The sequence below is a fragment of the Vulpes vulpes genome, chromosome 4, assembly GCF_048418805.1.
Source record: "Vulpes vulpes isolate BD-2025 chromosome 4, VulVul3, whole genome shotgun sequence".
NCBI classification, from domain to species: domain Eukaryota; kingdom Metazoa; phylum Chordata; class Mammalia; order Carnivora; family Canidae; genus Vulpes; species Vulpes vulpes.
In genome coordinates, this window is record NC_132783.1 from 43,347,930 (window position 1) to 43,367,304 (window position 19,375).

The 19,375-nt window shown below is 35.9% G+C and overlaps 1 protein-coding gene across 5 annotated transcripts in view; it reads left to right on the top strand.

Moving 5' to 3' along the window:
• Positions 1-19,375, top strand: part of EMCN (endomucin) — a 132,588-nt gene that overhangs the window by 90,670 nt on the left and 22,543 nt on the right. For 2 of the 5 annotated variants that reach the window (XM_072755572.1, XM_072755576.1), the window contains one exon: positions 2,704-3,662. The exons of the other annotated variants lie outside the window; for them this stretch is intronic. The gene's annotated coding sequence lies outside the window, so the exon portion shown is untranslated. Of the gene's footprint in view, positions 1-2,703; positions 3,663-19,375 lie in introns of those variants that run through there. 5 annotated transcript variants of the gene reach the window in all.

A 19,375-nucleotide genomic window follows, 5' to 3' on the forward strand; every position in this document is an offset into this window, starting at 1 on the left:
AAACCAAATTAAGAAAATGTTTGCTATAAATATGAGATCATTTAACTAATATCTTAAATATACCAAAGGCATTTATACAGATTAGGAAATACAAAAATGAGCAAAGGCCAGGAACAGGCAACTCGTAAAGGAGGAAATAGAAATGGTAATATAAAATTACAGAAGAGCTACCAGAATAATAATAATAGTAATAATAATAAAGTAAATTAAGACCAAGAAAATTATAACCTTCAATTTACTTAAACCTTTTTTTCCTAATTTTTAAAAGTCATATTGGTGAAGCAAATAATATCTATATGCTGCATTTGAAAGTATAAATTTAGATTAATCTTTCTGAAGAACAGGTTGATAGTATTTTCACTAAAGGATTAGAAAATTCACATTTGTCACCTTTTAACTTCCCTTTAGGAAATTTTCATAAGGATGTAATTTTAAATTATATTAAAAGTTAATGTACACAGAATAGTGGCAAACATTTAGTAACAGTTTAAATGTGTAATGGTATGGAAATTTCAAGTAAATTAGGCTTCATCCAATCAGTGACATTATATAACTAAGCAAAAATAATTCTCAAGACAATTTTTTAATTACTGCAAACATGTCCAAGATATATGTTAAATGAGGGAGGAGGACAATTTTAGAACTGAACAGAAAGCATTTGATTGTTCTAGAACCAATGCTGTGCTATAGGAAGAGAGGGAGCTACTATAACCTGCCTCCTCCCTCACCAATTGGCTCTCCCTCCATCGTTCCAAGTGCCTGACAGTTTAAGAAGCAAAGGGAGTTTCAGATAAGAACTAGCCACTGGACAGACCAGTGGCTTCTATGAAAATCTCGTCCCACAGACCCTTAGAAGCATGGAATAGTACCAATTTTCGCTTTTCTCCCAGATACAATCCACTCTACTTCTGTCGTTTCTCAATGGTACCATGATAATCTAAATGCATCTTTGTGAACTTCCAGAAAAACTTAGCATGTTTTTCAATTATTCTTCTTACATTTTAAGACAGATTAGCAGGAGCTGAAAAGAAAACATCATGAAAGAGCTCTATTTTCTTATCCTAGTAATGGCCCTAAACAAAATTCTTAATAATGCACAACTATTAAACTTAGGACTGGGAGATCTTTTCTTTTAAGACCATTTTGCTTCTTTGCTAAAGTGGTGTCAGTGTTGTTAAAGAATCTATTATGATACTTTATTATAAAAATGATCATTTATTCTTTATAAGAATTGCAAATTTATAAAATTTTAGGATGGTGAGACATTCAGTGACCATAAGGTCATGCATTGTCATTATTGTAGACAATACACTAAATTTAGAGAGATTATAACATCAGAAAGGAAGCAAATACTGATATTGGTACCTTCAAATTGAAACTTCCAACTAATGAAAAAAATTGTTAATGAAGCAGAGTCCATGTCTTAAAAAAGATTATCAATGTGGAGTATGAAATGAAAACTTCGGTTTGCTTGCTGATCCTTGAAAATATAATCAATATAGTATTAATCATGAGCATTATCCTATTCACATAAATCCAGGTGTTTCCCTAGATGGTTTGTGCTACAAACTCTTGACTTCACCTGGGAACTCACCTATGGAAGAGTATGGGTCAGTTGAACAAAAAGTGACAGAGATCCTGCTTTTTGCCAAGCACAAGGCCAAGTCAAAAGAGGGACATGACATGTTGCTGTTCTCAAGAAGCTTATAGAAGTAAAGAGAAATACACATAAGGAAGATAATTTTACTTTGATATGGGAAATAATAGGACAGTGGTATGTAAAGTTAGACATGGTACTTTGAAATTTAATGGCAAATTGCATAGAAATTTCTGGCATTTGAGTTGAGACTTACAGGATAAGAAACTGCTTCCCCTTTCCTACTGAGGCACAGAACCCTCCATCTCTTGCTCCTTTGGGGGCAACAGAGAATGTTGTTTCTGTGCTGCAAATGAAGAAAATCCTAAAGTGATAAAACAAAGCAAAGCCCTGGATTTTCTTCTCTCCTTCTTGTGAAGGAGAAGTAGAGAGATATCTGTTCATGCTTAACCCTGATAAGCACACAGCAGCAAAGTGTAAAAGTTGCCAATATATGTCTTTGTTACTCACATTGTCACCCCAAGCAACAGACTTTGAACTGTGTTCCATTAATGATAGAATAGAGTTAAGGACTTTCATCAAAAGCAGAATATGATGAGATCTGTGCTTAGGACACATCACTGAGTGTTTAATAAAGATTATTTCAAGAGGAGTAAGACTCGAAGCAGAGAAGGTAAAACACTATGGCAATATTCTCCAGGATAAGCACAAAGACTTCACCAGTTCTGTAGGTACAGTAGGGATGGTGGTAAAGAGGCAGAATGGAATACAGAAATGTCTAGAAGGTAAACCTCTTCAGAGGTGATGATTGATTGAATGTGGGCAGTGGGGAATGAGGAAGATTAGGAGTATAGATATGCCCACATTTCCAGCATGAGTGCCTGGGTGGATGGACCACGGGGGTTATAGCAAAGATTGGAATTGTATGGTGTGAGGAGTCAGGTATGGCAGGCAGCACCCTAGTCCCCTTTATCCATAGGGGATATGTTTCAAGACCCCCACTGGATGCCTGGAACCATGGATAGTACTAAACCATGTATATACTATGGCACTATGTATATACTTCTTCACTTTCTTGGAATCTGAAACTTTTTTCCCCCCCACAGGCTTAATCTTCAGCTTCTGTGCTCCAGGAATAGGAAGGGAGAAAGCTTTGTGGACTCAATCCTGACTTCCAGATCTGCTTTCCAGGCTGTGCCAGTCGCCTGTCCCAATAGTGATGTCCAATGACATGCAATAATTTCATAGAATCCAAAGGAAGCCTGGACCTCTCCTGTCATTTGAGATGTGAAAAAGCACATTACTACATTTTATAGGAAAAATCTTAGGAGATCGAGTTTTAGGAAGGACATTTGTGAGCAGTTAACCTGACAGCCCAGGCAGGTGGGTTCATGATGACATGAACTTCCTTTGAGTTTAAAGTTTCCAAAGTCGACAGTTCCCATCCATGGAGACTTCTCTGTTTTCTCAGTGTCCTTATATTACCTGATGTTTGTATTTATTGTTTTGTACTATGTTAATGCAGGGATAATTTGCAAGTGTCTTATTAAATATTAGGTAGAAATCATGCCATGCCCCTTTGTACATAAAGATATTTTATTCATATTTTCATGTGTTACTTTTAATAAATAATTACAATATTCAACTCACTAAAGATATTGTAATGTGACTGAAAATGGCAATGGTATTGTCTTCATATAATTATGAATATCTAGAATCTGATCATTTGAATATAAGAACTCACTAATGAAAGACATCTACAATAAGTGAGAAACGAACAAAGGGTTCAGGAGTCAGACTCCATTAAAGGGAAGTTAGTTTCCCATTTCTCTGGTTTTTCTATTTGTAATTCATACTATATGACAAGGACATAATGGCATTTATGATGCTCTGTACTGCATTCATTAAGATGATAACAGGATTGATATTTTTTGTAATCCATTTGGTTGACAGTGTCTGTGCACTTTTAATTTTTTCTAGAAATGTAATGATGTGTTCTAGCAATCATTGTCAAATCTCCAGTTTGTAGAAACCAACACTTCATAAATACATAATTATGATATTATTTTTCAGTGTATCACTTTCCTAAAAATATCATACGATTATAACTGCCACTCCATCAGGAGCAAATTCTTCTGTTGAAAGCTGACTGATTAACCTTGACCACTTCTTAGACACAAGGGATCAAAATGTCATGTTGGTTGAAGTTCTATGGAAAGCCTTGGAACTAATAAGCTGCCAGTGGCAGGCAGCTCTTCAACTTTTATGATTACCTAGGCTGCTTTCAATACTAAATTCTCTTAGTGATGTGAAGGCAGTATAGTGGAGATAGAATAGTGTATTTAAACTTGGCTTTTAAAATTTCTTTTTTCTTACAGTGTATTATTTCAAAACCTCCAGCTTTAAGAATTATATAAATAATCATCTTGGTTTTAGCTTCTTGATGTCTGGATTATTTCCAAACAAGTACACCAAGCAAGCATATCTATGTTACTGACTGGTGTCTCTTTGTGTTTCTTTGAGAAGCGAGACGGGGGATTAGGGGGCAGAAAAAAAAGCAAGCAAGAAAGTAGAGGAAAAAGGCAAGGATCTCCAGTACATACACTTCCCTTGGGGGGGGGGGGGTGCTTTGCCTATGATCAGCTGTAACCTAGAGGCCTTTAAATGGGAACAGCAATGGCTGGAGCAAGCCAAACACAGAGCATTTGTCTACGGAAGGAAAATATTCCAACATCTCTAGAATGCTACACTAAGCTTCTCAACAGAAACTTTATTATACAGAATGTATTGCAAAAAGACAAACTTTTCTGCAATTTAAATTGCCACAAGTAATATGTTATTCTGGCTTCTAGAAAAACCATTTACTCAACTTTTCATAAGTATTGTTGGGAGAGAGTTTACAATGATTAGAAGAGGGAAAGCTTTCTAATGGCCATAAAACAATGAAATTCTTTCTAGTTCAAGAATTTTCCATAAAGAATATTCTTTATACTAACTAATATAGCATTAAATCTTTAAAACAAAGTGAAAAGAGGATCGAGGACTTTGCAGAGATATTAGTGGCATTTTGTAGCACCAAATATATCTCCTAGATAATGTCTGCCTTTTTATAAATCAACTTAAACTTCTGTTGAAGTAAGGTATTTTGTTTTCAAGCCAAAATTATCATTAATCAGATGTTTTTTAATTATCTTATTTAGATGATCTACTTTTATGCCTGACTTATAATCTTTTTATTCTGATATAGAGTTCAAATGTCACTGCAGCAATAGAAAGGCTGTATTTAGATCAAAGCTAAACCTTTTTATGTATTTATTCTGTATGACAATATGAACATAATTTAAGTCTATCAATAGTCAAAACACAAACAAGGGCTAATTAACTGGCACTGTTGTCATCTGAGAATAAGCAGATGTTGTTGGCCGACACCGTGGCTGTGATCTGCCAGCAGAGAAAGACTTCTAAATTCCCCTTGCTGAACTGAAATATTCCATTACACATCTGACAAATCTGTGTCTTATTTCTTGTCTACCTGCCATCATAAGGATCAACTTAGGACATTGACAAAACTTCAGCAATGAACATGCTAGCTTTCCCTGATTTTTCTCTGTTAAGTCCTACTTGTGATTATTCAAGGTTTTATGGGGTTCCAAAAAGAAAACTGGACATGTCCTTTAAAAGACATGTTCTGGATGATACTAGTCTCAAAACTATGAAACTGTTAATTATTACCTATATTAAAGATACCATCATTGTAGTTAACTGAATAATAGTTATCCTGAACTAAGAATTCATGATGGATTATCCTCAGATCTTTCCTTAAAAATTTCCCACCAACACAAATTAGATTTCTCATGTTTAATCAAATGAGTATACTCTACTCTTGCTTCAGGGGCATTTGTCCTATGGGTAGACGTGAATATGTTTTCCTGTTGTAGATACTTTTTAAAAGAAAGCAGTTTTGATAAATAATGGAAAAACATCTATCATGTTCATCAATGTTACATTCCTGACCTTAAAGTCAGAATTCTTTTTTTTTTTTTTTCTCTAAAGTCAGAATTCTACTGAGGTGATCATGGACAACAATATTAGTTGGCTAATACCATATCCAAGATTCACTAGGTGCTAGGCATTAGGTTAAACACTTCACATTCATCATCTCAGTTAATCATAACAATAATAGTAAGAAATAATCTCTAATATTATTTTTCTTATTGTTATTATCATTGTAGGCATAAGCATAAACATATCCCTTTTAAAGATATGGAAGCCAAGACAGAAATTTACATAACTTACCCAGGTTGTACAACTAGTTAATGGCAAAAAATTTGGATTCCAACCTAAATCCCAAATCCCTGTTCCTCATCACTATGCTACTTAGTCTTTCTAATCTAAGTTTATCTATAAAAAGGGGTGAAAGCATTAATCTCCTGTCCAGAATTAAAAATAGGGACCAGATTTATCATCCCCCTATAAACAATTAAAAAACTAAACTACTGTTTCAGACAATAGATAAAAGGCAGAACTGAACTATGATCCATGAGAAAACAGAAATAAAATTGTGAGCCCTGTGAAGGCCTGACTTTGACACATTTCAGACCAATTACATAAAGGAGGACCCCTAAGTAGAACCTGAGAGACACACTGAGTTGAGGAGACATAAATTGGAGCAAAGAGACTACTGTAGCAGGAATTCATGGAACAGACTACCAGACAGGAAGGAGCTACATAAAGACCTTCAAATACCTGCATATAGGTGATTTACTGTCTGTTGATAATGAGATATTAAGCTATGCATACACTTAGGATGAAACCAGGCAAAAAAGAGCTGTATGCTGAAAATTCCTATACACCATACAGGGCAGAACGATATTCAAGATCTGACCAGCTATATTGGAAAATCCTTAGTGATCATCTTGACTAGTGACCCCACAAGAGTCACTCTTCAGTAGTCACGCTAAAATACCCCTAGAATAAAGGTGACTCTGGATAAACCTTCACATAGCCTAAAAGCAAGCCCTGAAGAAATGAGAAAACAACACATTTAAAGGCCTCCCAGGACAAAGTGTGACCATCTTTTATAAAAACAATATACAGCAAAAATAACATATCAACAACATAAAGTTCAAAATATTCATCATCCAATCTAAAGTGATATAGATGCCCCCAAGAAGTAAGCTGTGACCTAAAACCATGAGAAAAGTTAGTTAATAAAAAGGAACACATAAATGATAAAAATGATGGATACTTCACAAATAATTACAACAGACTTGTATTATTATCCTGATAACAAAACCAGCCAAGGACATTACAATAAGGAAAATAAAAACCCTTACAATAAGGAGAAAAAACACTCTGGGAGGGTTGTCTATGGGTCAATAGTCCTCATGAACATAAATACCAAAACACCAAAAACTATTAACTAAGTTTTAGCAACTAAAATTCACCAACATAAAAAATATTAAGTGAGATTTATTCAATTTCAAGATTTATTCAAGATTTATCCAAGGTTATCTGACATTTGAAAATCAGTCATTGTAATTCAACATATTAGTAGAATGAAGGGGAAAAATTCCTATGTTTACCCCAAGAGATGCAAAAAAAGTACTTGATACAATTCAATATTTATTTATTATAAAATATTTCATCAAATTAGGATTAAAAGGGAACCTCCTCAGTCTGATAAAGCACATTTATGAAAATCTACAGTTAGCTCATATAAATGATGAAAATAAATATTTCTCTAAAATTAAAATCAAAGTAAACATATTCTCTTTTATCACTTTTATTCAACACTGTTCTGGACCAGATTGGGGAGGGTGGGCTATGTCTTAGCCAATGCAATAATAGTGCAAGAAATAAAAACATATGTAGACTGGAAAGAAAGAAGATAAAATCTGCATAAATCCTATGAGACTCCCAAAACAGCTCTAGAATTAATAAGTAAAATTGTTATGATTACAGAATGTAAGATCAATAAATAAAATCAACTGATTTCTTTTATTTAGTAACAAAAAAAAGAAAATTTAAAAGATAAACTATTTACAATAAATATAAAATTCTTAGGAATAAATTTTACAAAATAGTGCACTCTTTATACTTTTAAAACTATTAAACTTCTGAAATTAAAGAACATCAGATCATAGATTCAACTACTCAATATTAAGACATCATTTCTAAAGTGATAGACTTATCAAAATTCTATTCTAAATCCAGTTTTCATTTTTTCTAGAAATTGATAATTCTACGGCTTATATAAAAATAAAATGAACTTAGAATTGCTAAATCTTTTTGTTTGTTTGTTTGTTTTTTAAGAATAAATTTGGACTACTCACACTCCTGGATTGGAAGACTTCCTATTAAAGACCCCCTTAATAGGACACCAAAGGGCAAAACTAAAAGTAAACTGATAAGTTGAACTACATGAAAAGTAAAAATTTTGCTCTTGAAATGAGCACTAATAAACCTAAAATGCGAGCTAAAGAATAAAAGAAAATTTTAAAATTACATATGTCTGACAAATGGCTTATACCTAGAACATGTCAGGAACTCAGAAAACTTAAAAATAAGAAGTCGATCCACTAAAAACAGGAAAAATATTTGAAAAGACAATTCACAAAAGAAGATACATGCTTTTCCAATAAGCAAATGAAAACTCAATATCATTTAGTCATCAAGAAAATGCTAATTTAAAACTACAATGAGATACAACTATATATCCACAGAAAAGACTAAAATGATAAAGGACAAAAATACTAAGTGTTGGAGGGAATATGGAGGAACTAGAACTCTCATACTCTGCTAGTGGGAATGTAGAATTATACAACGATTTGGAAAACAATTTAGCAGATTCTTCTTGAAAAAAAAAGTTTCAATACTTAAATGCATACTTCTCCTATGACACAGTATTCCACTTTCATGTATTTACCCAAAAGAAATGAAAACACATGTCCTGGCAAGACCTATAACCAAAGGTTCATTTTAGTTCTTTACATAATAGCCAAAAGCTATAAACAATAAACAAATTGTGGTATAGTCATACAATGGATTACCGCACAGCAATCAAATAGAACAAACTGCTGATACACCAAAAAAAAAAAAAAAAAAATAGATGAATCTCAAAAACATTATGCATCTTGTGGTAAAAAAAAAGAAGCCAGGGATGGTGGTATACATACTTTATGATTCTACTTATATGAAACACTAGAAAAGAAATGAGACCAGTGGTTGCCTTGAGCCAGGGGTGAAGGAGGAATGCCGGGAAATAGGCACAGGCAATTTTTTGAGATGATAGAAATTTCTGTAATTTGATTGTGATGGGGGTTAGATGGTACACGTATTTGCCCAAACTCAAGCTGTACACTTAAAATGGGTATAATTTTAGACACAAAATATGCCTTACTAAAACTGACTTTTAAAAATATTTTATAAACTTTTTAATACTTTTTTCTTTCTTAAACCTTTACTTTGAAAAAACAAACAAACAAAAAACCCTTTACTTTGAAGCGTAATGGAAAAATTCTATAAGTACACATGGAAAGTACTTATAGAGTACTATAAGTACACCAGAAAGCTTTAATGCCTGTCAGCCAATGTTGTGTGCATAACATGCACCTCACCCTCAATTGAATCCACACCAACCTCCTCCTAATCCTTCTGAAGGGCAGCTATGTTCTCACAGGCCTCAGAAAATTCTCATTCCGGGGCACCTGGGTCGCTCAGTCAGTTAAGCATCAAACTCTTGAATCAAATTCTTGATTTCAGCTCAGGTTATGATCTCAGTCATGATCTTAGAGTCATGGAATGGAGCCCAGAGTCAGGCTCCAAACTCAGCAGGGAGCCTGCTTAAGCTTCCTCTCTCTTCCTCTCTCTCTCTCTCTGCCCCTCCCTTATCTAAAAAAAAAAAAAAAAAGGAAAGAAAAAAAGAAAACTCTCCTTCTTCTGTGCTCTCACCTACATACTAGTGATCACAGTTTACTTGACATACATAGATCAGGTCAAACTTGTGGTTCAGGTGAACCCAGGACTCAGCAATGGCTGTGGTACTGCTCAACATGCACACAGCTCATTGTAGTTTGGCCAGGTCTCCCCCAGGTACCACAGTGGAAGGCTGGTAATTAATGTCAACTTTGAAGTCAGAGGGGTAGCAGTCCACAAACAGGATGCTTGGTATTGATGGTGGCAACGGCAGCATTAACATCTTTGGGAACCACATCGCCATAGTACAACAGGCAGCAAGCCATTTATTAATTATGGCCACGTTTCATCATCTGATTATCTGGCTAAAGCACACACTGGTGATGTCTGCTACAGCGAATTGTTCACGGTGAGCTTTCTCAGCGGAGGTGACAAGGGCGTATTTGGCCAGAGGGTGATGGATGTGGGGATAGGATATCAGGTGGGTCTGGAATTCTGTCAAACTGACATTCAGGGATACAGCAAATCTAAGGAAAGCAGTGATGGAAGACACAATGTGGCTAATGCAGCAGATTAGTGTCGTTTGGGCACTCTATATCAAGGTTTCTGTAACAAATGTCATAGATGGTGTCTTGTCTACCATGAAGGCACAATCAGAGTGCTCCAGGGTTATGTGGCTGGTGAGGAGGAGCTGCAGGGCTCAGCTACAGCTGTAGAACCTGGGGGTGGGGAGGTAAATGGAGAACTCCAGTTTGGACTTCTTGCCATAATCGTTAGATAACTCCATCAGCAGGGAGGTGAATCCAGAACCAGTTCCCCCTCCAAAGCTGTGGAAAACCAAGATACCCTGAACACCTGTGGACTGGTTGGCCAGTTTTTGAATTTAGTCCAAGATGAGATCAATGATCTCCTTGTCAATGGTGTAGTGCTCTTGGACACAGTTATTGGCAGCATTTTCCTCTCCTGTGATGAGCTACTCAGGGTGGGAATAGGTGGCAGTAGGTACCAGTGCAAACTTCATCCATGACTGCAGATTCCAGGTCTGCAAACTCTGCCCTGGGCACGTGCTTGCCAGGACTCATCTCACTGAAGTAGGTGTTGAAGGAGTCATCTCCTCCCCCAATGGTCTTGTCACCTGGCATGTGGCCACGGAGCTGGATGCAATGTTCCAAGGAATGGAACTCCCAGCAGGCATTGTTCATCTGGACACCAGTCTGGCCAACATAGAGATGCATTTGTGCATGGCAGCTACAGGTTAGCAGATGCAGGTGACAGGAGCAGATACCAGGTCCCAGTTACCATCCCTGACAAGCTGAATTGAGGTAAGTAATGCACTGGCTTTATAATTATTTTCTAAAAGGAGCGTTTATATTACTAAATTTCTGATATGGACCAAATTGTGCTTCCCCAAAATTTATATATTGGAGGCATTATCTCCAATAACCTCAGGATGTGATTGTGTTTGAGATAGGGTCTTTAAAGTGATAAAATGATGATGTGATAAAGATGAACCCTAATCCAATATGACTAGTGTCCTTATAAGAGGAGGAAATTAGGGGACACACACACACACACACACACATATAGGGAAAACCATGTGAAGACACAGGGAGAAGACAGCCATTTACAAGCCAGGAAAGGAAGTCTCAGAATGAAATCAGCCCCCATTGACACCTTAATTTTGGATTTCTTCCTTCTAGAATTGTGAGAAAATAAATTTCTCTCATTTAAGCTAAGCTACTCAATCTGTAGTACTTTATTATGATAGTCCTAGTAAACTAATACAGTCTTACAGGATTATTGAGACAATTAAATGAAATTAGGATGAGGACACAAGATAAATTAACTTTTTTCCTTCTTGATTTTTCTAATAACAACCAGGGTTTAAACTACTTGCATTTATATTCCAAATTAATTGGCAAAACTGAGATCCCTTTCCAACACCTGGGAGAATTTCTAAACCCTTCTAGTCTACCACTAGATTAGAACCTTCTCTATTTCAAAGTGTCACGAATCTAGTATTACCTATTAGCATAAATGAGATTTTAACCACGTTAACATCTATCTGATAAGCTGTTAAAATATTGAAATGCTTCAGTATCATTGATAAATAGCTGCTATCCTACGCCTACTCCCTCCCCAGTGCCCCCACAGCAGCCCTCCTGGTCCCTCCCCTGGGACCAGTGTTCTCCAGGATCTAGCACCTGAAAGGCTAGTTTCTGTCAAAAGTGAGGTCACTTGTTCTTACAAGCCAATCCCCCATGCCATGGTAACGATTAGTTATTTTAACTACCACCGGTTTTAGGGATTTTTTTGATAATGAGGAAAAAGGCGATAAGGATGAGTTATTTGAGAAAACTTTTTTGAAGATACAGATTTGTTTGATTTCTGGAACATGTATATTTTGTTGGCCAAATGTAGTCCTGGACCACGTCAATTTAAGTACACTTAAGATAGTGTCTGCAATGTCTTAGGGTACAAAAGCTTATGTGTTCACTCAAATTAGTCAGGTCTTCATTAACCTCCTCTAGGATCAGATGTTCATGATATCCATGCACTTCCTTGCTTACAAATATAAACCAAGCCTGTGTGTGTGTGTGTGTGTGTGTGTGTGTGTGTGTGTGTGTGTGAGAGAGAGAGAGAGAGAGAGAGAGAGAGAGAGAGAGACCTCACATGTGCTAAAAGGTAGGAGCTTTCTTTGGTGTGCTGGCAGCATATTAGCAGAGTAAGGGCTATCTTCCGCCAGTGTTGCAGTACAGCATAATAATGCTGCATCTAAATTATAAGTGCAAGCACTGTGCATTTTGCTTAGAACTAAAACTAAAGCAAATGAAAGCATTTAAAATAAAAACTGTCAGCCAGGACACTGCTGCTCCCATTGTAATGCCATTTAGTTATCTCAAAGAGCTTTGATGATTTGATAGATGAAATGGCACAGATGAGGTTTTCTCTGGCTTTACACTAAAGCCCACTTATTTGCTGAGTGCAGTACCACTGTTTGTCATGTGTGTGCTACAGGAGGCAGTTTTTAATCAATGCCTCTATTACCTAAGAATTATGGTTCAGTAGAGTATCAGATGAAACTCTTGCATCCTAGAAAATATGTTCAGCCTCAGCTACATCCTGTCTTTGGGATCTGGCCCGCTCCCTAGAATTGGCATGAATTTTCATTTAAAAAGAAGAACAGTTCTGATAGCTGCACTTCCCACTCTGAGGAGGTTCAGAGTGTGAAGTATGGATCTGAAGTCAAACTGGTTAGAGAAGTGTGGGAAGATTGCAAAGGTTGAAGCTTTAAGAAATGTGTGTGGGAAGGGAATAGAAATTGAAATCAGCTATTAATACCAAGTGCTAATAGTTATTATCATTATTATAATCAATAAAGTTTTATTACCACCTACTAGTCCAAAGTATTATTTTAGGCACACGAGTTGCAAAAAGACATCATAAGTGATAATTCCCTCTAAGAATTTACTGTCTGGTACAAGAGAATACAGATAGCTTAAAGGGAAGGGCTTTTCTTGACTTAGTGCTAATAGCAGCAGGTGGGATGAAGTGAGGACATGAGCATAGCATTTAGTGTTATATGATATTGCTTGTTCTCCAAGTGGTGGATGATGGGTATGGTGCACTGGAGTGGAATGAATGCTGAACTCTGAGTTAGACATGAGCTTCTGCCAGTTAGTCTCTTGATTCTAAAATGGCAATATTAAGGTTTTGAGAGAATTTAGTAAAATAATGCATGCAAATAATTTACTACAATGCATATAAACTGAGCATGAACAACATAACTTCAAAACATCAACAGCAAAACATTAAATGTAAATGTAGCAAAGAACAAATACAGACAAGTAAATAGGTATACAAGGTTGGAGCATAAATAGAAGCTGTATCCTAGAAAAGTTTGCCTCTTCTTCTATAGGTATTGAGGAAACTGTGTATGTATTTCAGCTAATGAGTATTTTATGGGCAAGAAATGGTTAAGGGAAGAAGCAAACCATAATTTTTTTTTAATTTTGCTTTTTCACTTTTTTTTTAATGCAGGAAGGGAAAACACACAATTAAGAATATTCCCAAAAGAATATATGTGGTTTTGATGTTCATAATAGCAAACTTCAAGTGAAACAACTTAATGACAGAATTATATTTCCTACTCTTAATGTCTTAGTCTATTTTAGGGGGTAGTGTTGGCCAAAGATCAAGAAAGATTTCCTTCCTTGCTGAGCCCGATTAATGAATAAGGTATTTTACTGAAGCAATCAAAGCCTCACATCCATAACATACAAACATTAGTCTAAATATTTCCAGATGGGGATCCCTGGATGGCTCAGCAGTTTAGTGCCTGCCTTCAGCCCAGGGTGTGATCCTGGAATCCTGGGATCGAGTCCCACATCAGGCTCCCTGCATGGAGCCTGCTTCTCCCTCTGACTGTGTCTCTGCACCCACCCCCATGAATAAATAAATAAAATCTTTTAAAACATACATACATACATAAATATTTCCAGAAAATTCCCTTTGCTACCCAACCTAATATTAATGAATAACCAGCTATCATCCACATTGGATTCTCAACTCCACTCACCTGTGTCTCTCTCTTTAATTGTTTCAAAGGCCTGGATTTTTTTTGATAACTCCCTCTACTCTTCCTCTATCTTAAAAAAGTTGGATTTTTAAAAAATTGATTAATCCAGGGTCAAGGGCAGCCCGGGTAGCTCAGCTGTTTAGCGCCACCTTTGGCCCAGGGCGTGATCATGGAGACCTGGGATCAAGTCCCATGTCAGGCTCCCTGCATGGAGCCTCCTTCTCCCTCTGCCTATGTCTCTGCCTCTCTCTTTCTCTGTGTCTCTCATGAATAATAAATAAAATCTTTAAAAAAAATCCAGGGTCAAGCTCTATAGATAACCGGATCTGTCCTTAGAAGGACAGATCTGCCTGCTTCTTTTATTCCAAGGTGATGGACAACCATAATAACCAATTACAATCTGTACGTTCCTATTACAGACATGAGGAGGCAGGTTTCCACTATTCTCTAGAAGACATTGCAAAGTTTCATGTAGGCAAAAATTCCCATAAAAGTGCAAGCTCTAATGGCTTAAGTGCATCTTGTACTGTTTTGAGCACATGATACATAAAGTGCCTCTTGGAGTAATAGAAGCCCATACTTCTTTCTCTCTCCTAGCATGACTTTTAAGTCAACAAGGAGAAAAAATGCCCAAAGACCCTTTGAGGGAAAGCAAACCTCACTCCTGCATTCTGCTACGAATACACTTTATCTGATCATAATAACTTAAGATATGATCATAGGTTTTCAATTTCGGAATTATTCAGTAGATAAGATTTATTTTTTCTTCTTTTTTCAAATATTTTATTTATTTATTCATGAGAGACACACACACACAGAGAAGCAGAGACACAGCAGAGGGAGAGGGAGTAGCAGGCTCTATGCAGGGAGTCCGACGTGGGACTCAATCCCGAGTCTCCAGGATCACACCCTGGGCTGAAAGCAGCACTAAACCGCTGAGCCACCCGGGCTGCCCTAGAATTTAAGATTGAACTCAAGCTTAGAAGATACAAAATCATGGCAAGGTTAAAAGAAGTTACAGGATGAGAGAAAGAGGAGAGGTGAGAGATGCAGTAGGGAAACTAATGCCTGTATTTTACACAAGGAGAAACCCAGAGACACTGTTGAAGTTAATGGAGAAAATAATGCGTTTAATTATATTATTTAAGGTTAAAAAGAGAAGCAATAAAAGCATTAAAGAATGATACAGATTATTTAACTTGGGAGGTAGTGTTAGTGAGTTAAATTCCCTTTTACTCATAGCAAGGGGTCAATTAGCCACTATCTACAGAAAAAGATGTAAGTTTATTATTTACAATTATAATAATGAGCCCCAGCAGAACTGAAAACAGAAATATTTAAGGTCATTATCTCTAGCTAGAATCTGGGGTAGAGAGTAAGTATAAATCTTAGGTTAGGCTCTGTGAGAGCTTTACCAAATAAATACTACATATATATTTTTCTCCTTCAAAAAACATAACAAAACAAATATACGTATAATTTTACTGCCTCTATAGTAAAAGGTAACAAAACCATACCTTATATATGTAATAATGGTTTACAAAAAATTTTACTGAAATTACCATTCCATTTGCCACAACAACCTTGTAGATAAGTTGGGCAGTTATTGTTAATTTTCTCCTTCTTGTAGATATGAAAAACACACTGTTGGCTCCCAGCAAGATAACTTATTACTGGAGAATGCAGTCTGTAAGTGGCCAAGAAGCCTTTGGCTTTAACCCAGGTCTTCAGACATTAGTTCAAAGCCATTTCCATCAGGGAAGCTGGCATTTTTTTGCTTTCCTTATACCTGAAAAATTAGATGGCCTACCAACTTTCCTGGAATTACCAAAAAAATTGTCATTATGTTAACAAGAAGTCATTCAGTCACCAAAAACTTAAGAGCAAATTATTTTTTTCAACATATTAGCTTCATGAGAAAAAAATTTTAAAGGAATTTAATAGGTACATATTTGGTGACACATAATCAGAATGTTTTGAGCTAAATGAATTATTAAAGCTTACACATTCACTGACACCTAAGCAAATTACATCACTAGATGCACAATCCTATGACAATTTTTCTAAAGTTTAAGGAATGCTATTCAACAGAAATATGTAAGCCACATAAGTATTTAAATTTTTCCTGGTATTCACATCAAGAACTAGAAGGAAACAGACAAAATTAATTATTTTAACATACATGTTATATATATATATTTTTTTAAACTACAAAAGAAATACATTCTTTTTTTTTTCAAATGAAGTCTTTGAAATTTGATGTACATTTTACAATTAAACAATGTATCTCAGTTCAGATTCACCACATTTCAAATGCTCGATAACCAATGTGTTTAATGGCTACAGACTAGGTCCAAATGGTGTAGGGATCCCAATCTTGGGATTTAGTAACTCCAATACCCAAAACTGAAAAGGGGAATAAGAAATAGAGCAATACTTTAAAATCAATAGTTCAGAGCCAGTCCTTAGTGATGAAACCAAATGTTTGTCAAACTATCCAATTAATTCTTCAAAATAAAGTGTTGCCTGTACCATCTTTATAAAGAAAAACTATCTTAAATTATACATCAGTTGCCCTGCTAGACATTCCCACTGTAGTTTTCTTCTTGCAAAATATTATCACCAGGTTTTTATTTTTTTTTAAGATTTTATTTATTCATGAGAGACACAAAGAGAGAGAGGCAGAGACACAACAAGAGGGAGAAGCAGGTTCCATGCAGGGATCCTGACTGGGACTCCATCCTGGGTCTCTAGGATCTGGCCCTGGGCTGAAGGTGGCGCTAAACCACTGAGCCATCCGGGCTGCCCTACCACCAGGTTTTTAAATTTAATATCCTACACATAAATTCAGCAGGTATTTGTGCTTGGTATCCGCAGTGAGATTATTATTAAGAATATAGTTAAGGATGAGGTAGGACTATTTTACCAAGCCCTCATCATGCTGCAGATTTGTAGAGAGGAACCATCTGTGACTGATGGGGTCATTGCTCTCTCTCTCTCTCTCTCTCTCTCTCTCTCTCTCTTTGTCATTGCTCTCTTGATCATACACTATTAATGCTGTCTTGAGGCTATTTTCTGATAAAACTGCTCACAAAGGGGAAATAAGCTTATGAAACGAAAAAAATTGGTAATGATGTGAAAATCAAGCTTAGGTTTTAAAATCCCCAATCTACAGCATATATTTAAATAGTTACCAGGTGACTGGATGGCATCTGCTAGAGCAACCTTTCTTTGCTAAATTAATAAGTTCTACTCTTGTAAATAGGAAGTACAGTAAAGATAGCTACACATATTAGCTGAACATTATCCATCACAAAATATACACATACTCACAAAGCACACCAACTACATTAAAATTGAAATAATTATATTTGTAAATACAATATAATTGGAAAATATTAAGCAATCTCATCAAAGAGATCAATTTATTCAATACTTTGGCATACATTCGCATATAAATTTATTTTAATAGGCTCGTCAGGATACATTTCTATCAAAGCACCTTTACTATTATGAAATAATTATCATCTGATCTTGAAAACTTGAAAATCAAAACCACCCCTTCTAAATCAAGTGCCACAAAATTCTCTGGTTATGACCCAGTACCTGGGACAGCCTGCAATAATTCTTATGTAGATATAAAATACCCTCCATCTAGTTGACAATGCTGATCAGTATCTTACCCATTCATTCACTCACTCACTCACTCACTCACTCATTTATGTGTAATGTATTTAATTGTTTGTATCTGCCTTGAATCTGTGACTCTTTTGTCATGGTACATGTACAATTAGGCAACCAAAAATCATTTTGAATTGTATGTTTCCGATATTCTTCCACTTGTATTTCTCAACACTTGAGGGAGATTTCTTGACCACAGCAACATATTCTGAAAACTCTCTTCTCTGTCCCATCCATTGTATTCATAAAATACACTTACTTTCTCAAATCTCCTCTAAAGCTTTTCTGAGTAATTTTTCTGCATGCCTGAAGACTTCCCTTCCATATCTCCTTCTTATCTTAATTCCCTATTACAAAATCCTAAAGAACAAAAGAACCATCCTAGCAAAGGCAAAAACCTCCAAAGAAGTAGAACAAAGGGGAATAAATGAAATGGCAAGGCCTCTAACCTATTTTTTTAAATGGGAAAAATAGAGGCATTCATTTTTTTAAAGATTTAGTCAGATGCTCAACCAACTGAGTCACTCAGGTGCCCCAAAATAGGGACATTCATAAATCAGTTACTTTTTGTCCCATTACACATCCACTCAATAAATAATTAGCAACTAGAAATAGTGCCAAGAAGCAAAAATGAGATAAAGATCCATGCTTAAGGGGCTTCAGCCTAATGTTGTGTATATATATATATATATATATATATATATATATATATATATGGAGAAGATGATTGTTATTAAAATAGCCCATTTAAATTTTTTTAGTATCTGGACAAAGGCAATTACTGCAAAGAAGAAGATGGGAAAATTGACAGCATTCTATAATGTAAGATATGAAAATAAGCAAAGGAGATGCTACCTAGATGATTCCCAGATGGGTGGCTCCCTTCTATGACTAATTGAATAGTGGTATCAGTTGAAGAAACATAGACGTGAGAGTGAATCTAGTAAGTTTAATTTTGAAGAGGCGGAGTTGGCAATATCTATTTATACATATGTATATCTATCCACATGGAGATGCAGTAGGAATTAGAAGCTTGACTCTCAGGAGAGATATCTCCCTGGAAATATAAACTGAGACATCATCAGCACATGTGTGATGATTGAAGAGAGTGAATACACTATCCCAGGGAGAGTTCACACAGTGAGAATAAAACAGTGGAAAGTGCCAACATTTAAAGGATGGGCAGAAGGAAAATCAAGATTGAACAGCCATGGGTGACAAGCCAAGAGAGAGAGGTGTCACAGAGGCAGATGGAGGTGAGCATCACTAGAATACTCAATTCCTGAGTCAAGCATGAGACTTCCATTCCAACCAATAAATGATATTTATTTGACAGTAACTCTACTCCAGGCTCTCCTCAGATAAATGCCAAAGCCAGTTCTGAGCATTTGTGAATGGATCATTTTAAGCACCTGATATGTTGGAGAAATAACATAATTGGCATTTTATCTAGGCATTTCCCTTAGATTCTAAAGCCTGCATTAAGAAAGTTAATTCCTGCATTACTACCATTAGGAAGTAATATTCCTGAATCCATCTCATTTTTCCTGCAGAAATGCCTTCTTTGAGTGATTCTTTGTTGTTATCTCCTCAAAGTTTGT